General features: G+C 37.3%; 1 protein-coding gene across 2 annotated transcripts in view; it reads right to left on the bottom strand.

The window, feature by feature from the left end:
• CNTNAP2 (contactin associated protein 2) overlaps positions 1-27,009 on the bottom strand; it is a 1,051,893-nt gene that overhangs the window by 819,082 nt on the left and 205,802 nt on the right. Inside the window, exon 1 of one of the 2 annotated variants that reach the window (XM_071559620.1) lies at positions 20,545-20,592. The exons of the other annotated variant lie outside the window; for it this stretch is intronic. The gene's annotated coding sequence lies outside the window, so the exon portion shown is untranslated. Of the gene's footprint in view, positions 1-20,544; positions 20,593-27,009 lie in introns of those variants that run through there. 2 annotated transcript variants of the gene reach the window in all.

The raw sequence follows: 27,009 nt of genomic DNA, 5'->3' as shown, positions 1-27,009 counted from the left end.
AAAGTGCAAACAGAATCTCAAAGAAGACTCATCCAGGCAGCCAGGAGAGAAAGAATGATCACGAAAAGGTAAAAGGGCGAATAAATACAGGAGATCCATGTTGCAGAAAAGAGAGGAAAAGGCAGTTTCTAAGTAAGGGTTAGCTGTAACATTTTCAGGCACCTATTTTCAGCACATGCTTATTATTATGTAAATTCTGTTGCAAGTTAGAAGAAAAACCCACAACCCTTTTTTATTTGAACTCAAAAAATAAAAGATCTGTGATTGTCAAAACGACAAAGTGTACCATCACAACTAACTACAACCACTCCAAACAAAGCAATAAGGGTGTGCTTGGTTTTCAGAATAAGCTAAACATACAACTGAGAAGTGTAACTAACTACAAACTCCATCTATTGACTGGTACCTTCTCTGTGACACTGACAGCACAAGAAAGATGAACAATTCCATGGCTATTTTCGTGTCTGGGACACGTTAGCAGATCACGAGCCCAGTTCTGTGAGCGTCAACACTGCCAAGGGCTGGATGCAGATCCCACAAACATCACTCTTGGCAGCTTTAATGAAAAGGTAATTGCAGAGACTCAGGCACCTGTTCTGCCCAAAGAACAGGAGCTTCAGCATCCTGATAGAACATCTCCAATAATGCCATCAAAGGTAAAGCTCCTTGACAGGTTAAATGTTCAGAGCTGCGAAAATGTTACGATTTTCTGATATTTGAAACACAAACTTTATGATGGTTTTAAGGCAGAATTGCAGACTAAGATTTAAAAAAAAATTGTTTCTATTTAATTTTAGCCATAAATACTTTGCTTTGTGATGGAAATAATTTTCCTTTTAAAAGTGAACAGATCTAGCTATAGTACAACTTCAACTATAAAACAGAAATATAATTATTTTAAGTAAAAAAAAAAAAAACAAACAAAAAAAAACCAAAAAACCAAAACATTAGGATTTCAAATATAAAATTTTGGGGCTTGAGTTCTCTGGGTTTGTTGTTGGTTTTGGAGGCAACTTTGTTGAGAAGGAGGCCTGGGAAGCTACAAAGTGTTTTCTGCCTCATTTATTTTATCTGGGTAACCCAAAGTGCTGTTATTTTTACAGCTTTAGAGAAGGATACTTCCAAACTAAAACCTAAAATGATTAAAGGTCTCTCCTTACAAGGTTACCTCCAACTTTTTCATATACACTGAAGTCAACACTATTTACGGCTGACAGTGTCAGCAAAAACAGAAGATAACTTTTCTTTCTCTCTCCTTGTAACTGAAACTCTTCATTTATTTTACCTTTAAAAGATATAAAAATATGGCTTTGTTTATGATTTCACTGGTTACATTTTAATCCTCTGCAAGATCATTAAAACTTCTATTTGCAAGTCTCCATCCAGTTTTTATTGCTCTGTTAACTGAATTCAGCTACCAAATAATAATCGCTTGAGTTCTGAATTTTATATTTGAATTAATAGATGTGATTCCTTCTTAGATATACAGGATACTCTCTAAATTAACATGTAAACACACAGAAGTGCTTGAGGCTCATAGAAGAACAGTCTAGGGATACAGTATTTGCAGAAAGTATTTTAACTCATATAAACTGAAAGAAATTTGAATGCTTAATATTATTATGCCAACAGATGATTAGTAATGCTCCTGAATCGGTATTAAAGGCTGGAGGGGAGTACATATAAACTAACCAATGGTAATTTATGATGCAGAGAAAAGTAATACCAATTAGAAAGAATAAAAATAACTTCCCTGCTCATGGCAGCAGTTTCATCTCCTCAAATAATGGTGGTAGTAACTTAGAGAGTTATGAAATTATGTATTTATTATAAACTCCCAAGGCAATGTGTAAAGACAATAAACCAGAAAAACAGGTTATTTTAGATGTTGTGTTCACCACTGAACACCACTTTTTCTTAATAAGTAACAGTTTATAAAAGTAACTGTACAGAGTATAGATATTGTACTGTGGAAACCAAAAGGGTTAGTTTTTAATTTACAGCGTTACAAGGGTGGGCTGTGATTATGGTGTTATCTCTAGGGAAGCTGCTGGGAATCTTTCTGCTTTGCATTTGATTTCAGCCATGTCATACTGTTGCACCCCTGACCACAGACCTTTTCCAAGACCTTGTTCTGTGCAGATCCTATACCTGGAAATTCTGTATGTAACTCATCACACAGTCATGGATGGGCTTGGAGAAAATGTAACTTTGGCTGTAAGGTCCCTTCATAAGAATAAACCTGAAAGCCATTTTAACCACCACCTTCAATTGGTGGTGAAAAAAAAATACCCCAACCAATCTCTTTGGATTTTTTTAAAAAGAAAAAGTATATTGATGCCGAAAGGGTTTTTGTTCTGATTTTCACATTTTGTAGATTTTAGGAACACAGTAGTTGTAGATTTTTAGAGGGTTAATATTTCTAACAGTTTAAGTTTAATGCCTTTCTATCACTGCCCCTGTCCCAGAACAGGGAGCTCAAATTCCTTTAGTTAATTAATCTTGTTTAGACTCCTTTCCAAGGTAGAGCTGAAGGATATCAGAAGGCCCACAGAATGAAACATAAACACAGGTCAGAGTGACCCAAAAGCCAGAATTGGATGAACTCCAAGAGACCTTTGTGTGCCTGAGGAGGAGGAGCTGATGAAGACAGAGGGTCCTGACGACCCCAGACCCAGTTCCAGGGGGTTGGACCAGGGGTGGGACTGGGGCTGAACTGAGAAATGTGTAAAGCAATGATTGGAGGGATCTTATTATAAAAGCCATGGAAACAAGAACTGGGACACATGGATGTCACCCTGTATTCCTGTGGGCTGTAGGCCCTGTGTTATTAAAGGACCTTTACTTTTTATCTTACCCTGCACTAACGTGGCTCCAAGTCCTGTTTTTGGGGGGAAGGGTCATTCACAGCATCAATATTCACCCATGAAAAGTGAGCCAATGCTCCAGTTACTTCAGAAGACATTTTGTTGGAAACTACTCGTGTTATAGATGACCAACCAGGTAATGTTGTTTTCATGAGGATACGTTCCTTGTTTATTACTATTTCATACATTTTTCTTAGAAACCGAATTCTTGGATAATATCATTCCCTGTTCACCATTCTATTTGCTGTGGGAGAATTTTCTTATCTATTTTGATACACACATGCTCTAAAATAAAGTCTGGAGCACAGACTTACAAGAGGACTGATTTCCATTTTCAGTTTCGTTCAGATCACGTAACCTTACACTGTAAATTTGTACTTATTTCCCAGTTCTTGATATTTTCATGAAAAAATGAAAATTTTCCAAGTGTGCTGTAACTTCAAATAACTGAAAAGCAGCATTAAAGCTTATTTCTATAGCTCCTGAATATTGGTATAAGAAGTGCCACGTAAATTATTTCAATGGAGACGGGGGGGGGGAAGTCACAAGATCCCAGTCTTGATTTCACACCAAGTTACTGGGGTAGCTCTTTTGTAATGCCCTGAAGAAATCAGTCAGATAGATTGCACCCTGACAAATGCCCCAAGATAATGAGTAAAAATGTATTTCTTTGTGAAGTTAAATGTTAATGTTCTATTAGCTTTTTGAAAAATTTCTGTACTTCAAGTTGTCAATTAGTGTAATACCATCTCTTAAGCCTATTAACGTAAAGAAAAATTACATGATTTATAAATATTTCTTCTACCATGCAATATCAATATATTTTACATTATTAGTTAATTAATATTGGGAAAAGCTACACAATTATGGCACAATAATCAGACAGGCACATGTACAACAAGGCTGGTGACCTACAGGTTCTCTAGAGGGAAAACAAGGATACTGTTGGACAACACCTACAGTAATTCTTAAGATAACATTAGGATAATAATTAACAAAACAGCAATGAAACTCTGTCTAGGTTTGGGGTTTTTTTGTTTTTTTGGTTGTTTTTTTTTCATTAATGACCATATCTACAATTAGATCAGTGACTGCCGTGGAAAATACCTCAACATGTGAATAATTCCTTGGAAATATCTTTAATATTTATGTTTAAGCAATAACAGTAAGTATAAAATAGTACATAATATACTATTTTATAAGCAGGCCTCATTTAATTTGAAGGAGCTCCTTCTTTTATTCTCACACACAAACTGACAAGGTCAAGTTTTTCAATGTTCCTATTTCCAAGCTGATCATAAAATGAAACCAGGGTGAGATTTATTTTTCTGAGGATGGAAATGCTACAAATAAGTAATTACTATGGTAGAGAATTCAGCCAAGGCTTGTTGCTCCAATCTCTGCTCAGGTAGCAGAATTATCAGCAGCCAAAGTGCAACCACACCACAGATGAGGATGGAAATAAGTAATTACTATGGTAGAGAATTCAGCCAAGGCTTGTTGCTCCAATCTCTGCTCAGGTAGCAGAATTATCAGCATCTAAAGTGCAACCACACCACAGATGAGGATGGGATTTGGGGGATTTGGTTTTGGTTTTTTCCTTTTATTTTCTCTCTCTCTCTCTCTTTTTTTTTTCTTTTTTTGGGGGGGGGTGAAATATCAGACAGAACAAAAATACACTAATAAAAATAATTGATCTGCTGAAATACAAATAATTCTGTAGCTTGCTATCACTTCTATTCTCTCTGAACGTGAGGCCCATCTGCTTTATGTGTGTCAGTCTGGTTAAGATTCCTCTCTCTGGCAGTGACTATTATATAACAATACTCAACATTCAGCAACAGGGTATGAATTAGACTGTTCCCAATCATCCATTTCTTCACCACAATGATGACTGAGATTTAATAACGCTGTTAAATTAAAACACACAGGAATTCTGAGGGGGGAAAATCAGCTTTTTGGTAACACTGAAGGCCAAACATTCTCAAATAGGATTGGACTGCAAACTATTATTTACTTTTCATATCTGAAGAAAATCTTAGAAAAACAGCCTGAAACGAATCACCAGTTAAGCACATGGAGACCCTAAAGAGTCAGTGGAGTAGGAGTAAAATATTTTTTAAAAAGTACAAACAGACAACAAATTAAAACTAACAAAATGTTATATGAAGAATACACAGAATCAATTTGCACACATTTACCTTTAACTAAATAACTGAAACAGCACCAGTAAAACTGAACTGTATGTTTATGTACACGTGTATGGAATCTCCAGTTGGTGTGTTGCACATATTTAAATGATTAAAATATGTCTCTATTGCCTTCTGTTTGTCTGCAGAAGTAGTAGAGTCCAGCACATAAATCACTGTTATTGAGATGCACTTAACAACTCTAAATTATGGAATCAAGATAGAAAATACAGATCACCTACAATAAGGAGAACCAATTATTAAAGGAACTTAAAAATGTATTTATTCATGAGTGAGGTCATCTCAAATTTAGCTAAGTTTTATGAGATGAAAGACTGAAGATAGGAGATGTTCTGTTTGAAAACTTAGCACAGTAAATAAAAAAAAATAATTTTTTTTTGCCATGAGTGAATAGTCTAAAATATAACTATGTGCATCATACTAGTCAACAGAAATGTTCAAAATCACAAAACAAAGATCAGTATTGGAAACCACATTACAGCAATTGAGTGAATTTTCTTCAAATAGCATTCTACAGTCTAAAAGCATCCAGTCAAATCCCAAAAGATTATAGAGATATATAGAGATAGATACATACACTTGTTTTTTCTTCAGCAAAAAAGAATGTCTAAGAAGCTCAATTAAGCAACCCAAGTATCTGTTACATTTATCCAGGTTTTACCTTACAGCCTCTCTGAGTACACAGACTTAATTGCTCAATATCCTGCTGTCAGAAATTTGTCCTGGGTTAAGTATTTTCTAGTAGTACATATATTTCCTTTGCTAATAGATGCAAATGTCTTCGGGGAAACTGTTCCTTAGCTTTAATAGGGAGAAAGTTGAAAGTAAAATAATCACTTTCAATGAAAGAATTCTGAATTATTTTAATAGAAAATGTACCAGTTCTAGTGAAGATAGTATCAAATTCAGTTGAATATATTAAATGAAAGCAGGGCATATTCCTTTTCTGTTTTCTCAAACTTGTTATATGCTTTGAAATCTTCTGTTTATTCCATTCCTCTTGCAGTTTCTGCACAAATTCTTACATTTCCTGAACACTGAAAACCTTTCAACTGCAATTTCTCGACTGTTTTAAGGGAAAATAGGAGTTCAGCAGGAGATGCTGCTGGCCCTTGACTGGGAGGATTCCCTGCACCTGCTGCCTTTACAGAGACATGCATGGACTCCTCCTGGGTTACAAATCAATAACTAGAACTCCAGACACCTTTGTTTCACAGATTTCACAGCACATTCTATTCATACAACCACAGTTATATTAAGACTCAGATAAATACAGAAGCCTTCCAACACAGTGGGATTCCTGTTTAAGAGTTGCTGCAAACCCACACACCCCCCAGTTTTCAGGCTGTCCCAAAGTGCTTCAGCAGGCTGAGATAATGCTGGTGTGTTACTTGGTGGTTTTCTGAACTCAGCAATGAGCAGCTGCTTTCTCCATAGCCAAAGACCTAAAGAATCCATGCTGTGTGTTTTTAAAAGCCTGAGGTCAGAGTGGGCCTTCAACAAACCCTTCATTCCAGAGCTCTCAGGAAGTAAAGACCAACACCCTGAGATCAGCTCAGTTGGTTAAAACTTGGTTGTAACAATGCCAAGGTCTTGGGTTCAATCCCCTGTGTGGGTCATTGACTCAAAGAGTTGGGCTCGATGATCCTTGTGGGTCCCTTCCAACCCAGAATAGTCTGGGGTTCTGTGAACTGCTAAAGCAATTCCCTCCCCAAACCCCAGGCACGGGGATTCATTCTGGGAGAGCATTTGCCTTCCCTCTGCACACCAGTACAAACCTCCTGCTGCTCCCTTACTGCAAACATCCAACCCTGAAGCTGTGGTTCCAAACTCTCTGAGCTTCCTACACTGACGGCCAAAATATTTCAGCCTTTTCACCTCCAAAGTGGGTGTGTGAGCACTGAAGGAGACACTGATTTGGAGGGATGGACCTGATTAACTCCCTGGATCAGTCTCAGCAAACCATGTACACACACATTTGAATATCATGCTCACTAAACTCACAAAAGCTTTTATAGTTCTCTATCCAGATTCTCTTTTCTTGGGTAGCAATTTGTAGAGAAAAAGATGGTTAGATCTTCAAAACAGACAATTAGCATTTGTTTGTCTTATTCTCGGCACTGAAAGTCTCTTGTCCTTAGATCTGTGCTCCCAGCTGGAGCAGAATGTTGAACACACACCTTTAGAAGAAGATAAACCACACAGACAAGCAATCCAATCCTAAATTTAATTCAAATGCTGTCTCAAAAAATCTGAAAAAGGGGTTCATGATTTAAAACTAACTACTGCAAAAGTGACATTCATATTCAGTTCACAGCCCCAGGAAAATAATTCTAATTTAGATCCTATTTTGGGACTTATATTTTATTTCTTATCTTTTTCATTCATTCATTTCTATGAAGCATTTGGTGGAAAAATCTGATTTTCTTGTATTTAACTGCTGTAGCTGTAAATCCAGACCAGAATTGATTTTGGTAAGTTTGCAATATTGAAAATATGAAGTGAGAGGAGCATAGGAATGAACTGAGATATCTTTAAATTGGAGGAGAACCATTAATTTAATCAATGTTTCTGTGCAGCCTCAGCCTTGGAACCATATCCAGTAATCTGTTAACAAGCAAATCCCAATATTTTCTGTTGACATAGTTCATAAGGAGACACATTGTTTTAATTAGTAATTTACAAAACAAAACAGAACCAAAACCACTTCAAATGAAAGATCCTAGAATTTAAACCCTTGGACTCTGCTATAATATTCATTGCACATAATATCTGGCAAAAATAATGGAACAGGATGAAAACAGACAAAATATGTTGACTATTATTAAGTTCCATACCAGGCTATAAGGTTATCCCTGTGGTACCAAATGCAACAGAGACACACAAGACATTTATGAAATTAAATTTAAAAAAATTGCAATATCTAATTGTAAATTAAAACATACAAAGTCATGCAAACTTATTTTTAAATGTTAATTTCCACTGGACTAAGCAAATTATACAATATTTGGAGGGGTCTGTACCTTCTAAGCACTACATGTTTGCACACATTCTTCATAAAATTTTTTGTTTGAAAATCAATTAAAATAATAGTGATCTGTCTTCTGTTGCAGGAAAGTATGAGGGCAAGTGTTTAGGTTCTTTTATGTAGCTGTGATATTTGGACACACAAAACTTATTAGGTCTGAAATCATAAAACTCAACTAAGATATATAAAAGTAACTAATATCATAAGTGCAAAATTAGAGGTGGGCCTAATGTTATTATTAAAAATAATTAAACTGCCTTTTTCCTAAACCTACTGAGCTATGACTAGTACAAAATTAACACTTTTACCTGCCTCATGCTCACCTAATTACGAAGGCTAAGCAAAGTGGGGCATTCATGTGATCATTCTTGATTTGTCTCAGTTATACAACCCAGTATTTGGCTCCAGTATATTGTGTAATAACACATTATGAAATATATGAGAAGACATTTAAAAATTTAAGAGATCAAAGCAATGAAAAAGTTCTGAATTATATCCATAACAGCATTAATATTTTTATCAAGTACTTGCTGCAGAAAAAAGATGGTTGGAATGAATTATTAATAGTAACAGTCCCAGCCAGCAGGACACAATAAGATATTATTGGCAGACCTGGTACAAAAATGCACAGCAATTTAAAATCTTAACTAATTGACAAAGGATAGCCCTTATAGCTGACCATTTATGTAAAACCACCACATACCAGTAACTTACTACTACTGTTTGAACACACCTCAGGGTCAGGATGAAAGTTTTCCCTTAGAAATAATCACCTACTGTATTCTTAAGCTTACCTTCCACAGGTACAATATCAACATGAAATTATTAGTTTATTATTATGGTTAACATTAAGATAATGATAAATTCAACTTCAGAACAGTTTGGTTCAGTTAATTTTTAAAATTCAAAACTTCTTTCTGTTTGAAAACCCTTTAATAAGCAGGTAAGATGTTATAAAGGGAACTGAAAGTACCAATATTCTTTTTGGTCCAGATAAGCAATGTTTTGTCATGACATGTATGTGCAATTCATATTATTTCAGAACCAGGAAATAATTTCACTGTCTTCCATCTTATGCTTCTGAAGTGACCACAATTTTGCCACAAACTTTGAGAAATAAGAGCAGCATTCTGCACAAACATCCCTGCATAACACAAGCCTAAACTCAGATTAAGTTTTCCTCTCGATTTTGTGACCTAATTGACTTAAAATGTCGTTCCAGCAGAATTGAAAAAAAATATTAAAACCCCAAAGTCCCTGGACTAAACCCTGCCTGTCTTATCCATTCATACCAAAGGTGCTATTGCTCCAACACTGAATGAGCACAACAAGAATTCAGACTTCTCATTTGTCATGTTTTCAAACATCACAGGGCTGGGAGGAACCACTGAAGGAGCATTTAACACTTTTCTACAGAGTTGGGAATGTCAGCAGAGACTTACCCAAACAGTGGAAAATCTTAGGTTGCCACTGTCAGAGATCACAACCCAGTAGCACTACATGGATATGGTTCCACTGACCCATCAGGAGGGAGGAATGGATGGAAGAAAGAGAGCACAGAATCACTTGAGCCCACCAGGAGGTGGGACTCTGTCCTCCACAGAGTCTTCTGCAGAAAAGCAGCTGAATACATAAAAATACTGAGGCTTCTCAGGTGGCATTTTAAAGCATTTCAGGCCAGTTTTAATTATAGTCTAGCATTATTAAAACTCAGTATGCATGAGAAGGGCTCATTAAGTAAGATCACAGGCAAAGCACATCAGGTGTTTGATGCTTCCTGAAGTGTGTGACTGTTTATGAAAATGGGAAATGTGATGTTGTTAATGACAATGCACACCTTTTCAGGTCCAACTGCTATGTTGAAAAAGTAGAAATAAACTCCACATTTAGGTGAAATACAGCAAGTAATGTAACATCTTTGGTCTTTTCTACACCATGAAATATTTAAACGGACCTTGATAAAGAGTATTATTGGTGTGTAGAGAGCCATGAAATTTGCACTTGTAGTGGTACTTACTGAATGCCTTCCAGTGGGTTTTTTCTGACACAGCATTTTTTATGCCTGCACAGAAGCTGCCCAGAAAAAAAGGTTCCCATTCTTTCATTAAAAAAAAAAGGAAAAACAAAACACACGAACTTTGATTCCCTCAGGTACCAAAATAGACTTTTTTCATTTTGCTACACTATGAGAACTATAAGAGGGTTTAGTTTAGTAAATAGAAATATGTGAGACACAAACAAGGCAACAGATATTGCAGACTTTGAACCCTTTTATAAACAGAAGGGTATCTGTTGCACTATGTTATTGACAAGGAAACACATGAACACCACTGGCCACAGCTCTCCACCTGCACAAGCTGTGTCATAACACTACTGAACACCCAACTGTGGTCTCCAGATGAAGAGCCTTTGAATGGCAGGAATGAAAAGGTGTAGAGCCTTCTGCATCCTGCTGGCTCTGCCCACCTCTCCAGAAGACTTTCTCAAGACCAATTATTCTGACCTTTGAGATATTGCAATTATATTTTTTATTATATTAACACATCTTAAGATGAACAAGATAGCTGAGCTTTCCCATTCCCTCCCTCCAGCAAACAAGAGCTTTGAGCTAAGCTGGAGCTGGAATTTCTGCAGGGATAGGTGGGATGAAGTGAGAAAAGCTGCATGTTTGAGGGTGGTTTGCTTTTACCATGGATGACAGACATACCCAAGATTTATACATTTAAACCATGCTGTGTGAGGTGCTTCCCCCAGGCTGATTATCGAAACCAGCCCCAAAATGAATAAGGGAGGAAACAGAAACAAGTCTCACAAGCCTTAGTTAGGAGTGTGTAAATGTCTTTTGGGGTTAAAGGCTTTGGCTGCCTCAGAGGTTCTCTCAGGACACGTTTCTCATGGCCTGCACTGAACCACTTCAGCAGTAGCACATGAACTCTTGCAGCATCTCAGCCCCTTGTTAAAGTCAAAAGCTATGCTAATAGTTCACATTTACATAGTGGTTTCCATTCTTAAAAAGCTTTGTAGGCATTAACATCTTCATCCTAGAAGCAGTATTACACATTCTCTGTTTTACAGACCAGTGAACAAACATCAGAGAGTTCAGCTTCTGACTTGTGCTACTTAGTCTCTTTAGAAGTTGGGAGAGAAAAATCAGCAGTACTTGAGAGAAAACTCAGACACAAAGAAACGCCTCTGGTATTGTAACCTTTTCTTCTCACTCTCCCTTTGGATTTTTACCTTTGTACGTACTCATCACTTGTGATTTCAGAGCTGCAGTTCCTGTGTCTTATCTAAGGGCAGTATTTGGAGGAAAGCGGGAACCTTGTCAGCAGTAAAGCACAGGAGAGCCAAAGAAGGCAAAGAAATACCCAGCTGTAACAGCTGAATTTGCAGAGGTGAACCCCATCATCTTACAAGGCATTGTTATGTCAGAAAAAATGTTCTCCAAACATTGCATAGGCTGCGGTTCTGTGAAGGTCAATAAAAGTTTTTTCTGATACAAAAGAAAGCACCAGGACACAGGCCCAGGCCCCAAACACTCAGTATTGCCATGCTCTTTCTTATTTTTCCTTAACCTGCGGAGCTAATAGGGAATCTCAGGGGAAATCAAGCAAGGTGGAAAGATACATACAAATAATCTGCCACAAACATTCCCACAGTCCAGAGATGTAAGAGAGGATACACCTGGAACTGTTGCCCAACACAGTAAACTCTTCTGCTTCTTATAAATGACATACAAACAAATACATATAGATGATATAGATATAGATATAGATGATATAGATATAAATATAGATATAGATATAGATATAGATATAGATATATATAGATACAGGTATAGATATAGATACAGATACAGATATAGATATATAGATATATAGATATATAGATATATAGATATAGATATAGATATAGATACAGATATAGATACAGATATAGATACAGATACAGATATAGATAGATATAGATATATTTGCACACACAACAATTTCCCATGCTAGACGTGTGACCTGGTCTGGGAACAATCAGTTTCTGAGGGATGATGATCGAACACTTATGAACAATCCAGAACTTCATATCATGAGTTTTAGGAATGAACAGATCTTAGACATATTTTGATTGAAACTGGGTTAAACTCTCAATGCTCTGGCTGATCTTTGTTTGAGCCAAACAGATGGAGTATCTACATAAATATAGTTTAAACATTTTAGTATTTTCTCAGAGTTAAAGTTGAGAACAAGAATATTTTTAAGTAAAAAGAACTTAAAGTTGAACTCACACAGTCAGTATTTTTTTCTTGTCTTTTCTTTTTGCATAACCTCAATACACATTTGGTTATATAGTATTTAGTTTCATGTCTGAGAATATATAGTTACACAAAAATATTAAAATCTGCATAGTCTAAGTCTGGGGATCATCATAACTTATTTTGAATCCCACTAGTAAAACACTTTTTGAAAATTTGAAAGCCTGCTTGCACATTGAAATAACTCCATTTTGGTAGAGATGGGGAAATTCCAGGCTCCAGTGGAGTTCGTGCAGGAGATTTTAATGGTGGGATTCAGAAAAGAACCACTCCAGAAGTCAGGGAATTTGAGCCATGGCAAAAATGAGCACATCAGTCCTTATGTAAATTGAGATTAGGAACCAAAAGGATATATTACCAGATATGGAAAAAGTTATAATAAAACTAGGAACAGTTATACAGATAAAATGTTAGAAATTAAGACTAAATAAAAACTTATGGAAAATGAATGCCTGAATCTTCTTTTACAGAGAAAACTGAATCAGAACTGAAGTAAGCAAGAACTAAAGAATTTAATCATTCATCATCTGTTCATATAACATTGTAAAGAATATTTAACTTCAGCAAGGATTAAGGTCCACAGAATTTTTAAGTTATTAAATAAAACAGTTCTGACCTACTCCAACACATGACAGCATCTATGGGTTTTAACATGTAAAATAAATATTTGGCATGGTAGAAATTCAAAACGTGATCAAAACTCTTTTTCAGACACAATATATTAAGAGGAAGGATGAGGCCCTGAAAAGAATGTCCTATAAGGGAAGTGACCTTCTACTACACATTAATTCTTTGAATAGAAGCAGATTTCTGTGTTAGCTATTTTCTCCCTTTGTTTGCAGATAATTTACTGTTAATTTTTCACTAGTTAAACCCCAGGAAACAGAAAGAAATTCCTTCCTCAATGTATGCCCCAAAGGAATTGCATAGAAACAAGAAACAGTCTTCCTTTCCACTTTGAAAAAAAAATAGATATGTTATCATGGAAAATATTAAACAAACAAACAGACCTGCATATGCATTTTTATGCCAAAACCATACAAGAAGTTTTTTATTTTATGTGTGCATTTGGCTCCTTGTGTAGATGTTGTTGTGACACACAAGAGTTTCCCACCCCGTGCCAGAGGGGCAGCAGCAAAGTGCTCTTGACAGGCTGTCTCAGCCCAAATGCCTCACCTGCAGCTGATTGACAAAACAACGACCTCCTGCAGTAACAAAAGGTTCTGTCATTTTAGAACAGGTGCCTAATCTTTTCCTTCTGTAAGGTTTTCTTTATGTTTCTGCTCGCAAGCCCTTGACATCTCATTGTTCTTGCAAGAGCTCTTGACAGATCTGAAGGGGGCTAAAGAATTTAACTTGAAAACACTCACCCAATGACAGCCTGTATTTGCAGCTCTGTATGGAACAAGTGCAAATTCTGGGCATGCATGGTTTTGAAAAGTTAGTGTTTTATTATTTTACTTATTCAATAGGTTTTATACTTAGCACAGATGAAGTAGGAGCAATTCAGAGAACACTGGCAGCAGGGGGTGGGAAGGGCACTGCTCAGAATGCTGTAAATGCCAAACACCATCGTGCCCAGAGGTTGGAAATGTAAGAGCAGAGTTTCCTCTCTCATTTCACACCCCTCTGCTCCAGGGCAGGCAATGCCTCAGGTTCCTGCAGAAGCTTTTTCTCACTTGTTTCTCCATAAGAAGGAGGGAGGACAAGAGACTCATCCCTCTGGTCACAGCCATGTGCAAGCTGTGCTCAATATGCCATCACAGAATAACTAATTTCCAGTTTATTTCCCTAATTCCCACTCTAAGTACAGTGCTGGTCTCAACACATGATTAATTCTTCATCCCTGAAAACAGTCAAGTTAACAGCAAACTCAAAACAAATATCAAACACCTCTCACCATTCTTCATGCATCCCAAGTTTATCTTCCTCCAAAAGTGTCCATCCAATTCTACTTTTTGAAAAACTTCTACTGTAATAAAGACTTTGACTGAAAGGTTTATGACCAGTTAGCAAAAAACATTTTGAAATTTGTTCTTAACCTTGTCTGTATGAACCATTTTCATGCAAGTTGCTTTTAAAGCAGTTGTGTACCTTGGCATATATATAAACCCTAAGGCATCAAAACAAGTAATTCCCAAAGCTACACAGTTACATGATACAGTTACTTTAAAAATTATCCTTAATTATTTCAACTGTGGAGAAACTGTATTGCAGTTACAGGATTTTAAGTTTTGAAGTGAGGTTCTGCAAGGTTACCAGGTCTTCAAACTGTATTTCATTTACAAATCTCTTGCAACTTGTAAGAGCTATGCAGAAATGGAAAACATTTCCCTCTGCTGGAAAATCCCATTGCCACAGAAAACAGACCACAAAATGGACCAGAATTTCTTTGTCACCATAACTGACTTAGAGCCTGGTTTCTGATTGTGTGCCCCACTGTTTAGTGCACACTTGCAGGAATAGCTGAAAGGAATGACTGGTAGCTATGACACACCTCCTCACACCAAACTGGGAAAATGAAGACAGAGAGAAGCAGGAATCCCAGTGCTGGACCTATATTATAAAACATGGAAGCCAAAATTCCATGAGAATATGATTATATAACATACACAAACAATGACAGCACAGTTTGGTGGGGGTTTTTTTGTTTGTTTTTTTTTTTTTTTTCTGACATATTTGTGTCTTTTTCACCAAAGATTCTGGTGATGAGTCACCTGTAGCATGACAGTTTTGCAAGGAGAAAGCAGCTTCTAATTACTGCCAAATCCTTATGAATCTGAGAAGACTCACTTGACAGAACATTAAACATGCCTGCAAGATTGCCTAGTTAGCAGTACAATTGTTAAAAAATACTTTGGCTAGAACTGAAATAACACTGAATTATAGTAGCAGCAGGTTTGTTTTTCTCTTAACATTCTTTGCATTCCATGAAAGTCACAATTTCTTTTATACAGATCTCCTCCACAGGTCACTCGTTTCCTCTTGCAGTTCACTGTTAATTTTAGGAAGGAGGAAATGATCTTGCATATTCTGCTTCTCACAGAAAATGTAGGTTCTTCTCTCATTAAGTCTGTTAAACGTCACGTAAGACTATCAGTGATGCCAGGAGTTTTCTGGACTGTTTCCCAAGTTTGTAGTGTTGTATTTTCAGACCAAGACATTAGATCTCTCAGTTCCCTACCTACAATACCCATCTACAGCATTTATTGCCCTCCCTTATTTCTGACAGCTGCCAAGGTTGATACTGCCCATTTCAGTTACAGATACCTAAAAGCTCTTGTAAATAAGGCAGCTTGCACCTTTTCCTACCCATTTTCCTCTAACAAAGAGCCAGCTCCCTTTTTTCTGTGCCAATTACAGCTGTACAAAGCCTACAGTGTCCCTTTGAAAAGGACAAGCTGATTTTTGAACAGGATCCTCTTTGTATCAAACTCCAAGCCTTGATGTTTTGCCTCAAAGGCTGGGACAGCCTGTTACCTTCAAGTCTAAAAGCTTCTGCATGCACATGTGGTGGGTGAGAAGGTGTCCAGGTAATGGGACACTGGCTTGGCCATGCCCAGCTTTTCCACAAACATCCTTCTAACACCATGAGAAAAGAGTTCCAGAGGTGCCTCATGCTTAGGATGTGTTGTTCGCTGCCCCACTGCCCAGACACCAACACTGCCCAGAAACAGGAGAATCCCAGACCTGGAAGTGCTGGAAAGGTGTCAGTGCAGTCCTGACATTAATGCAGGTGAGGAGCCTGAACCCCAGAGCTCTGCACGGGAGGACATTCTGACATGAGCTCACACCAGATAATTAAATTAACGCTGTAATTTTTAATGTGATGTTTAATGACAAACATGGCTGAGGACTGCCCTAAAGGAAACTGCTGCCTAGAAACTGATGGGCCACAGCTTGGAAGTTCCTAAATGCCTGAGACACCTGGGAAAAAAGACACAAACTGAACTTCACAGCTACCTTTGGAAAACATCTTTATATCTTTATTCCCCACCTAAAAGGAATAAAACTGAATATGGATGAGGGAGAAGATGAAGCAGTGAGACAAAAGCTGCTCCAAAATAGAAAGGGGTGCTAGCTTTTCTTTCTTTTTTTAACTTAATTTCTGAGCAGGTCAGACCAAGAAAACCCCTAACTTGAGTGCATCCTACATGGCTTCTGTATTTTACTTACAAAAATAAATGGTGTGACTGGTGGCATATTTTAGGCCTGTGCTTGAGGAAGCATTACTGGCTGCTACTGAAGTCATCATCCAAAGGTTAATCTATAATAATATTCAGAAATAGTTAGGGTAAACAATCATTTTGCTGTGGCTGTTCATTCATTCTGAAATAAATACTTCTTTTAACCTCCTAATAAAAGAAATATAAGTGTATTTTTGCAAATTCTCTTTCTATGTAAGGTCAGGTACTCTTCAGGAGATAGATAACAGAGCCAAACTTGAGCAACATACCCATAAGCAGAAACAGCACAACAAAGGCTGGGTAACCCAAAAGGAAACAGTTTAAAAGAACCTCCTGGTGGCATTTGCAGATCAAATAATTTGAGTTCATAGAAAACAAATGATTGTCACAGATTTCCAGCTTGAAGTTATACAGCTGAAAAGCATCAGTGCCAAAATTACTTCTAACTGGCTGTTTTAACAAGCATCTTGCAGAGCAAATAAGGCTTTGATAAAAAGATGGGGGCTGGGAAGAAACGATCTCGTTGTAAAGGACAGGCCATACCCAGAGCTTTGGTTTTGTCCTTAGATACTTCCAATTAAGCTGCTGGTAAGTTTTCTTCAAATAAATGCAAGTAGATGCTCTGCATACTAAGCAAGCTATCTAAGCAACACAGCTCTGAAAAAGGAAACATTTCTTTTTATGTGCTTTCAAATGCATCACTTACACAAAGTTTAGTGACTACAAATAGTGATCCAGGTTTAAGATGTAAAGTTTAAATTACTGCTGGGTGTAATACGTGGTGCAGTTCAGTGGCCAATCTTGCTTCTCATATCTTTCTTTTCATGAACACAAACTGTTATAAATAATTAAATAAGTACTTTTTCCAGACTCTGATAGACATTAAATGCCAGACAAGTAATGAGGGAAAATTAAGAGGCAAAGTTTGCTGAAGTATCAGTTTCCATAAAATGAAATAAAGCTTTTCATTAGAAGGAATTAATGATCTTAAAAGATATGCAGAACACTTTTATGAGCAAGGAAACTAACACTTTTAAATGGCAAAGCCACAATTTAAATGAAAAATTTCTATAAATGCAGTGTAGATGAACTTGTCCAACGCATTGAAAATGATAGTCATTATTTTTACAGAAGATTTACTATCTAAAACCTTGGTTTCACAGTCAAAAATATTAAAAAATCAATTTCTGATACACTTTAATGATACCATAACATACTGCCTACATCAAACAGCTGATATAAAGGAATAAAATAAATAAAACGAGCCCCCAGAACTTTAAAAAGAGGTATCCTGTGAGCCAAGCATCACTCCCTGTTAGTTTTATTCACACCATACTGAGTGGGTGTCCTGAGGCTTTAACTTCTGTTTTCTTTCCAGTGCTCTGGAATGCAACATGCATGACACAGACATAAAAATAAGCTTGGAAAAAAGAAACAAAAAGAAATGGAGGGGGGTGGTGAGAAGAGAAACAGGAAGTCCCAGGTCTTTTAAACTATATCTTGTATTACAGAATCAGAGCTGCTAACTTATTCCACAGGAAAAAAGAACTGGCTCATTAGTTTGGTCCATTAAGTGATCTGACAGCTGACTTACAGAACATAAAATTTCATGGAAATCAGTGAAAATATTTAAGCTGATCTCAGACCTGGGATAACTGAAAACAACGACAGACCCCATTTTCAATTCCTCTGAATTCAGTTATTTAGAAACGACGTTTCTGACAGCTCCAACCTGAGCATTGCAGCCCCATTCACAGCTGCAGCCACCCCCCACACCCTGGGCAGGGATTCTGGTCTCTCAGGTACCTCAAGTCTCCAGGCAGCCCAGCCCACATTTATTAGAACAGCCCTGAAGCATCATCCTGGCTCATGGTCAAGGCTGTACAGAAGGACAGGGCAAGAGGAACATAGAGGACCTCAAGTCACTTCCATCAGGATGCCACTGGTGGCTTTGCATCGCTTGGGGTGGAAGAGGACAGGGAGAAGAAAAGCAGAAAAGTCTTTCCCACCCAGTATATGATCAGGATGCCACTGGTGGCTTTGCATCGCTTGGGGTGGAAGAGGACAGGGAGAAGAAAAGCAGAAAAGTCTTTCCCACCCAGTATATGATGTGAATGAACAGCACAAAATTAGCCCTCAATCGGGACACTCCTGTGTGTGGCTTAAGACCACATATCTCAGATGAATTACTGCTTCACAGTACTCCACACACTTTCCTAAATCTGTATCTTTTCTCATAAGCAGTCTTATTTCCAGGTGACTCAGAAAACCCACAAGAAATAAAATAAGGACAAGAAGAAATATTTCTCCAGAATATATTTTTTAAAATGGAAAGTAGCCTTGTAAAACACAACATAAACAGAAAATTTCCTTCCATTTTCAATGACTACTAAGAACAGAACAAAGTAAGGGAAGAATATATAGAGATTAAAAAATCGTAAGATTTTTAACATCACCTGCCTAAATATAAGTTCCAAAAGAATCTGGCAAAATAACACTCTTTATCTGTTCTGTTTAGTTTTGTTGGTTTTGCTTTTTGGTTTTTTTGAGGTTTTTTTAAACAAATACATCTTTTTTTTTTCTGATGGAAAATGAATTTCCCACCAAAATTCCATAAATTTTTGCTTTAACCTTCATAACTAAAGAAAAAGGTGGGATATTTTTTGTTTTTGGTTTTTTTTTTTTTTTGGTTTGGTTTGTTTGGGTGTTTTTTAAACAGTATTAGTAACTGTGAAGTGTCAGGTGTAAAACACAAGAAAAGCTTAAAAATATCTGGAAAAACTATTCTGTTAGGAAGCTTGTTCTTGGTTTTCCTCCATAGTAGATAATTCCTAATTGCAAAAAAAAAAAAAAAACAAGACAAAACTGGATAAAGAAATTAAGGGACTGCAGGAATTTATGAAAGAGAGATGTTAAAAATCAATACATCTGGTAATGAATGGCTAAAACTGAAAACGAAAGATCAAAGACATCTTGAAAAGAAAATAACTTCAGGACACCTACAAAACTCCCAGAGGTAAAAACAAAGTAATGAAAGTAGGAGGATGGCTGCATAAGGATGCACTAGGGATGAGTTTATGACTTAAAAAATGTTCTTTAAAGGAACAACTCTGAGTTCTTTAGGAGAAAAAGGAAGATTAATTACAGGTCTTTAAGGAATATCTGCTCTCTGATTCTAAGCCCCCGACTTCAGAACAGAAGTTGCAACAGTTTTAATTGGATCGTTTAAGCCCATACAAGCTTCTAACAGGGATTAATTTGGATCCCTTTTAACTTAGGCAACTACCAATGACCCAATGTCTAACCTAATTTAAGTAGTGGTCAAACATTAAATGCCCTTATGCAGGGTGCGAATACTAATTTAACTCTTTGGTTGTAGTTTTCTTATGTCTCAAAGAGATGGCTTTTTATGTTTAAACTTGTATCATTCCACCTTAGTGATTGCTAATGGTTCATTTAAGCTGCACTTGTAGCCAAAAACGTGAGGTGCAGAAATGACAAGTTCTTCCTGCACAAAGTTTCTCCTGTGTGTGATTCACATCCATTGCCTTCCTGTGGGAAGGAATATTTTACCATTTAACAGAACACAGGCAAGGAAGGTAAGAAAGATGTGAAAAGAGGGATCTTGTTCTCCTGCAAGCTTCACAGTCAAAAACATTCCAAATGAACAGATCATTTTGTTATCTCGTGTAACTACCCATCATTAATGAAGATACAGTAAATTGCACAGATATCTGCAGAAAATGGTCTTATATTAGGCAAAAGGATGTCAGTTTTGAATGCAGGCATCAGTTTCTCTTCCTGATCATGAGACAGGCATTGCTTACACAGCAGTGGAAAAACACTTTATCAATGTTTTAGCCATGTTTCAGAGAGTAAGTTTGTTAGAAACTACAACCAAATAAATAAAACATTAATTGACTTTTTTTTTTCCCCCGGGGAATACCTTTGAAGTGCTTTGTTTCACAGCTTTGCCATGACAGTCAGTCAAGCAGAGTCCTTTAGCAAACTTAACTCCTTGAATTTAGATGCACTCAGTGAAGGCTGGAAAGAGACCTAGAGGATAATCTAATTACCTTTCAATGTAAGGCTGCTGACTGGCAGTAGGAGATGAAAACAGGAGTCAAATCCCTCCAGGAACAAACCGCAAGCTCCTGATGGTTTATTAGAGTATCATAATAATCCCCTGGGTAGGTGAAAGGCGAGAGCACAAAAGAAGCCATTTATAAAACAATGTAAGAGAAGCTCAAATCTAATCTATTAACATACCAAGTGATCATCAAGGACAAGTTTGATTTAAGAATCTGCTTTGTGATTTGCAGAGATGTCACATCACTGCAGTGCTGTGCCCAGGAACCTCTGTGCCCTGAAATGATACTTCCCAGAACAGGCATCTCCCCTCCAGTGCAGCCCCAGCCCTGCTCCTGCTGTCCAGCACAGGGAGCAGTAAGGTCAGGTTTAAATTAAACAGAGACTAATTTGCACAGCCTAACGGTCAGGACACTGCACAAAAACTTCTGTTCCATAAACCCCAGTTCTGTAGCTGTGAGAAAGGTGCCTTTCTTGATGCAGTGCTCATTCCCTACTCCTGCTCCACTGCCCCAATGATACAGATTTCCTGCATGAAAATACCTGTTTGTATCATCAGTGATTTCAGATTTCTTCATTTTTGCTGCTCTTTATTAAATACACCGCATCTTGCCCTAATAAACAACTTCAATAGTAAATTTGTAATGTGAAAGGTCAGTGTAATGCAAAGTTGTGATGTTAAAATTATCAAGTTAATGTTAATTTAATGTTAAAAGGTTGACAAAACTGATAGTTGATCTGGCAGCGATAAAAGCATTGAATTGTTTCTCAAAATTACTACTCACATGCTTTGCTCTTCTGTTCAGAAAAATAATTCCCACTAGCCATTATGTTCTGATCTTCAATTTAGTGTATGAACTCTAATAAGGTGGGCTTTGTTTTTTAATGTTTACTATGAAGTTCCAAATTGGCACGAGGTGACACCACCTAAAAATCCAACATCCTGGAGTCAGAGTGCAGAGATTCATTTGCACACTGCTCCTTATCTTGCAGTGCTGCTGGATGCCCAATGGCTTGAAACAGTGTCAGTGTGCACTGAGGGACATATAAAAAATGCTGTTACTAGAACCATTACAACCAACAGACCTGTTTTCTACCAGTGTTATTTGAGCCTGCAATTGCTCTGTCAGGAATTTGCACTGGTATTTAACCACAAGTGCATCAAACTGACTTGTATTATGCAATGTACTACAAAGTGTTTGTTCTTTATGGGTGTATTAACTTGCTTGAAAACCTCACCCAATCCTCACCCGATCTCATCTCACCTCTTGGATCGAACTCACATCGATGGCTACCACTCATTACAAAACTTTCTCGTGGCAACTCTGATTGACTTGAGGAGTATCCTCATCCCAAGAACCTTCTGGAAATGTGGGGGAACGATGCCCAAAAGCATCTGGCTCAGAACAACAGCTCAGTTACGTTTCCCCATTCTTGCTCTGCTTAGCCAGTGAGTGCCAAGAATTTTGGATCACAGGCTCAGGTCAAATGCATTTGCTTCTGCTTTGCTGTGATCTCCAGCTGTGCAGAATGCCCCTTTCAAACTGCAGCTCCCACTTCTTGATGGTCATTCTGTTTTGCAGAATTAATTAAATTGTTTATTCTAGCAGCCCAGATTTGGGATGCCTCAAGATGACAAACCTACAGTTGTGAACTAACCAGAATTGTTACCCCAGTTGTATTCACCTTCACTCTAGTGAGTTGATCTGAGCTATTCTGCAGTGTTCTTTATGCAGAAAGGTACACAGCTGACAGATGGCTGGGCAAACTAGGAATTTTTAAAAGCAAAAAAGCTTTTAAACAATATTTACGTGTTTCCTACATTGCTGCCACGAGTAACCCTTTGACTACAAAGCAGAAAGCTGTTTTACTGGCACTAAAAAAGAAAACTGAAGGCTTTGACAAAAAAATTAATCTAGATCGACATATGAATGTAAAGAAGACTATCAATGGCAATACTCATACAGGCAAGTGTCTTCTAAAGGTTTGGAATGATATGAAAATCACAGCAGTAAATAACTATTTAATGTAACCTCGATCTGACTAGTTCATGGTTCTATAAGCATAGAACAACAGTCAATTCTGCCCCAAACAGTGAGGTGAAATAAAAACCAAAAAATGTGTTTTTGACTGGATAACACAGCTTGCATAATGCTTGTTCTTTAATTAACAGCTAATATTACACAACTAGAAGTGCATTATCACAAGTTGATGGTCTTCCACTGTGCATAAGTATGAAGGAATGACTACATTAAAGCTGCGTTACAGTCACTTTGTTTGCATTATCCCAAGTGGGTTTAAAATTATTAATTTTATCTTGTGGATGTCAGTACATTAGAGGACAGCACAAGAAGAACCAGAATGGAAAGGATCCAAGAGGTGGAGTTACAATGTGCCTCCCCCAATCAGAGACTAATTAATTCCTGTAAGCAGAGTGTCGATAAATATGCAGCAGCTACATGAAACAGCTGATTTCCTTTAATGATGCTTCATTTTCCTAAATGTTTATTACAAACTAATAGCAATCTGGCAAGCTGACTGGCTCACACTAATGTCATATTTACAGCAAAGCAATTTCATGTGAGACAAGGATCACATTTGTAGCAAAGCCATTTCTCGTGGAGCATAAATTGCAACACACAGTAGAGATCTGCAAGATGAAAAGGGTACCAGCTCTGTAGAACAGTGCTGACAATTAAAAAGAAACCACAAAACAAAAAAAAACAAAACAAAAAACCAAAATAATGTCAGAGACACTCTGCAGAGATCAAAAAATCTAGATACCTTATGCACACAATACAGCAATAAAAGGCTTCACTGCTATTCCTTTTCTCACAGATAAAGCAAAGGAAGAAGGCATTTACCTGAACACATTCACCCAGAGCCTAAGGAAGATTTTAAGAACCCAAATTTCTTGAATCAAGAACATCTGGTTTAGTCAAAGCAATTACTCTTCCTCAACCCACAGTTTCTTACCAGTTTTGGAAGAAATTTGACTTTAGCTTTATGCTTCTAAAATACTTTTATCACTCAACCAATTACTTCTCTTAACTGTTATTTGCTAAAATGAAATCTGGTGTCTTTTTTTTTTTATACACTAAAATAAATTAAACTAAAAATGCTCCCACATATACTCTCTGTCTGACCTTCTCTTTCATGAGGAATTAACCTTCTGGAAACAAGTTTATTTGACTGGGGCATTCATACTTAGAGATTTGTACTACTCGCCAAAGGTCAGCTCTGATCACCTCCCCTCTCTCTAATGCTGCCCTCTTTCTGTGTAAATGTTATGCTTTATTCCCTGAATAAATCTGGCAGGCCAAGTTTACTGCTGGTGTTTGTTTCAAGCAAACATCAATCTGACAACCATGATCAGAATATTTCAAGAGTTTTGATTTCATCTTAGAGGAGTTGAAATTTGACTTCTCAAAACTCAGTAGGCAAGACATCTGATCTCCCTGCCAGAGAAAAGCTTTGCACATTTCCCAAGAACCTTCAAAACCCTCTTCAGATTCTCTGTACAGAGAATAAAGGATTTCTTCAAAAATAAACTGTTCATTAGAATCTGTAAATACACACAATTTCTATGTGCAGAAATAACAGAGTCAAAGGGACTGACAGATATTTTCTCTCCTTCTGGTATCTCTATAGGACAGCAGAATCTCTGAGTGCAAGTACAAAACATAAAGGGAGTGAGAAAAATGGCAAGAACCTTGAACACTCAGAATTATTTTAACACTTCTGTGCTGCATCACAGAGCACAACACCAGTACTCACAAACCCACATTTCTCTACATTAGGCCATGTGGGCCAGGCTTAGGTGACCAGCCCAAGTGATGACCAACAAGGAAAGGCTCTGCCTTGGATAAGCTTGTAACAAACAGAGTTCAGGGAGGGCTGGGCATCTGCAGTGAAAGCAAAATTTTGATGTGTTCAGTTGTGCCCAACATTCACTTGCACAGCTGTGCATACATATGTGGCACTTTTAATTGCTTATTCAAAATAAACAAGAGTAAAAACAAGAAAACATTGAGAGAGACATTTCCTTCCATTGTTTTAGTCATATTTTGTTCATCATAAGAAGTGACTACTTTTTGCATATAAATTTAGAAATTTCTACCAAAATACTCCCCAGAGAGAAATGAAAAATACAAAATGAATGTCCCTTCCCTGACAAATTTAGACAGGATGATTTAAAACACCCAGTTTATGAGTTACTTGCTTTTCTATTTCTGAAGTTTTAGTTGCTTTCCCTTCCATTACTGATTAAATATTCACAGAGACAGAAACAGCATAGGGACTGGAAATTCAGCAGGACTGTGGGCAATATGAAAAGTATTTCATTTGCATATGAACACAGCAATTTAGGATGGGAAGTCATCAATCAATCACAAAGGTTCTTGTTATGCCAGAGCTTTGCCCTGGTTATGCTGTTTGTGTGGGTTTGGCATTGAATGTAATGTTTGTGTCACACACACATGAGAGGTGGTGGCTCAATATGCCATTAGGCTTTAGAACATATCAAAAGTTCAGAGCTTTTAAGTATTTGTGCATAAACACTTTTAAAAATCATTATTTGATCATAATGTAATTACACACATAGCTACTGTAGTACATATTTGTAGAGTACAGTATATGAAGAAGATGAATTTAGATTGCAGTTTCTTGAATTGATACCCACTTTATTTGTGTCTTCATGGAAATATTATCAGTACAACTACACCAGTGCATATTAAGTATTAGCAAGTATGTTGCTATAACCTAGGCAAGTCCTCAAGAGCAATCTCAGAGGAACCAAATATTTCATATTCATGTCTGTGTGTCATCTTAATGAAGCCAAATATATTCTGAAGGGGAAATATTTATCCAAGCACAGCAAATGTGTTGTTTTCTTGAATATAGACTGCTCAATATACCTTCAAGAAACTCTGCACCAAGCTCATTTGTGCCTTAAAACCTGAGAAGTGTAGTTGCATGTACTGTTTTCAGAATCAATGAGACTACAAAACACAGAAACCCTGAAGCTTAATTGAGTTTATAATTCCCTGTTTGAGAGTGTTAAAAAAAAAAAAAAAAAAGAAAAAAGAAAAGAAATAGCCACTTCCTGGAATGAAGAGACACTAAAGTTGAATTATTCTGCTTGAATAGCTTTATAGCCTCGATCACCTTCATTCTGATCTGCAGAATATTCATTCTAATGAGATTTTGAACTAGGAAAACAGATTCATGTTTTCTTTTTTATAGGCCTGACCTTGTTTATAGTCCATGCTTTTTCCAGTTTAACCTTGTTGTTGTGAACAGCTGTAAAACAAATGCTGTACTTTTAACAGAAAGAGTGAGTTACTAATGTTAACACTATTTTCCTGTCAATGAAAAAACATTATTAACATTAATCTTGTCTCCTCGGAAAATCTTATTAAACAGTATTCTAACTTATACTGAGATAAATTGCTCCCCTTACTGTCTGAATGCTGAAATATTAATGAAGGGCATAATACAGAAGTGATTTTTTATTATAGTCTGTGATCCATGCCACTGTGGTGTGTGTACCAGCTGAGCATTGTGCCAAGTAAGTCAGCATCATTTATTACTGAGTTTTTCCATCTATAATTCAGTGCAAAATGTCAACTCAGCCAGCTAAAAAGCAAAGGTGCAATAGATGAACACAGTCCTGTCAGACCACAGGATGTCAAAACCAACCAAAACCACCACCAAGACAAACAAAAGACCAGTCAGAGCAAGCCACAACCAAACTGATGAAAGGGAGAGATGCACCAGGGGTGTCATCAGAGAACGAAAGGAAGGAAAAGAGTGGGGTCACATTTCCAACCAAACACCATCCTGTGAGGTATTTCTTGCACAGATCCCTAACTGTGTCAAAATAATGAAAACAAAATAATACTGTTTGCTAATAATCACAGCAGGGAAACTTCACCCGTGCAAAAAGTCTGCTCATGACTTACAAACACATTAAGACCTCGATGAATCCTGGCTTGGAAGACTTCAGTGGAGTTTAAGCCATAGCCCTTTGCCAAGACAGCTTCTATGTCTCTGTTCTGCCAGGTTCCATGTGATGTGAATTTTACATTCAGGACTGGCTGAGCCTTTCTGAGGTGGGAGGATGGCACTCCCAGCACGTCTGTGTCTGCACATCAGGCTGACTAAAGCAACCCCACCCCTCTGCTTCCATAACCAACATGCACACACTGCACATCCCTCTCTGCCACTGTGCCCTTGCCATAGTCCTGTCACAGGGCAGTGTTGCCCTGGTGAGGGGCATCGATAAAAGGCAGAACAAGGATCCAGGAATCCCTTTCTCCCT

Source organism: Pithys albifrons, chromosome 7 (genome assembly GCF_047495875.1).
Source record: "Pithys albifrons albifrons isolate INPA30051 chromosome 7, PitAlb_v1, whole genome shotgun sequence".
NCBI lineage: Eukaryota > Metazoa > Chordata > Aves > Passeriformes > Thamnophilidae > Pithys > Pithys albifrons.
Note: the sequence above shows the minus strand (reverse complement) of the source record. Positions and strands in the feature narration are given on the sequence as shown.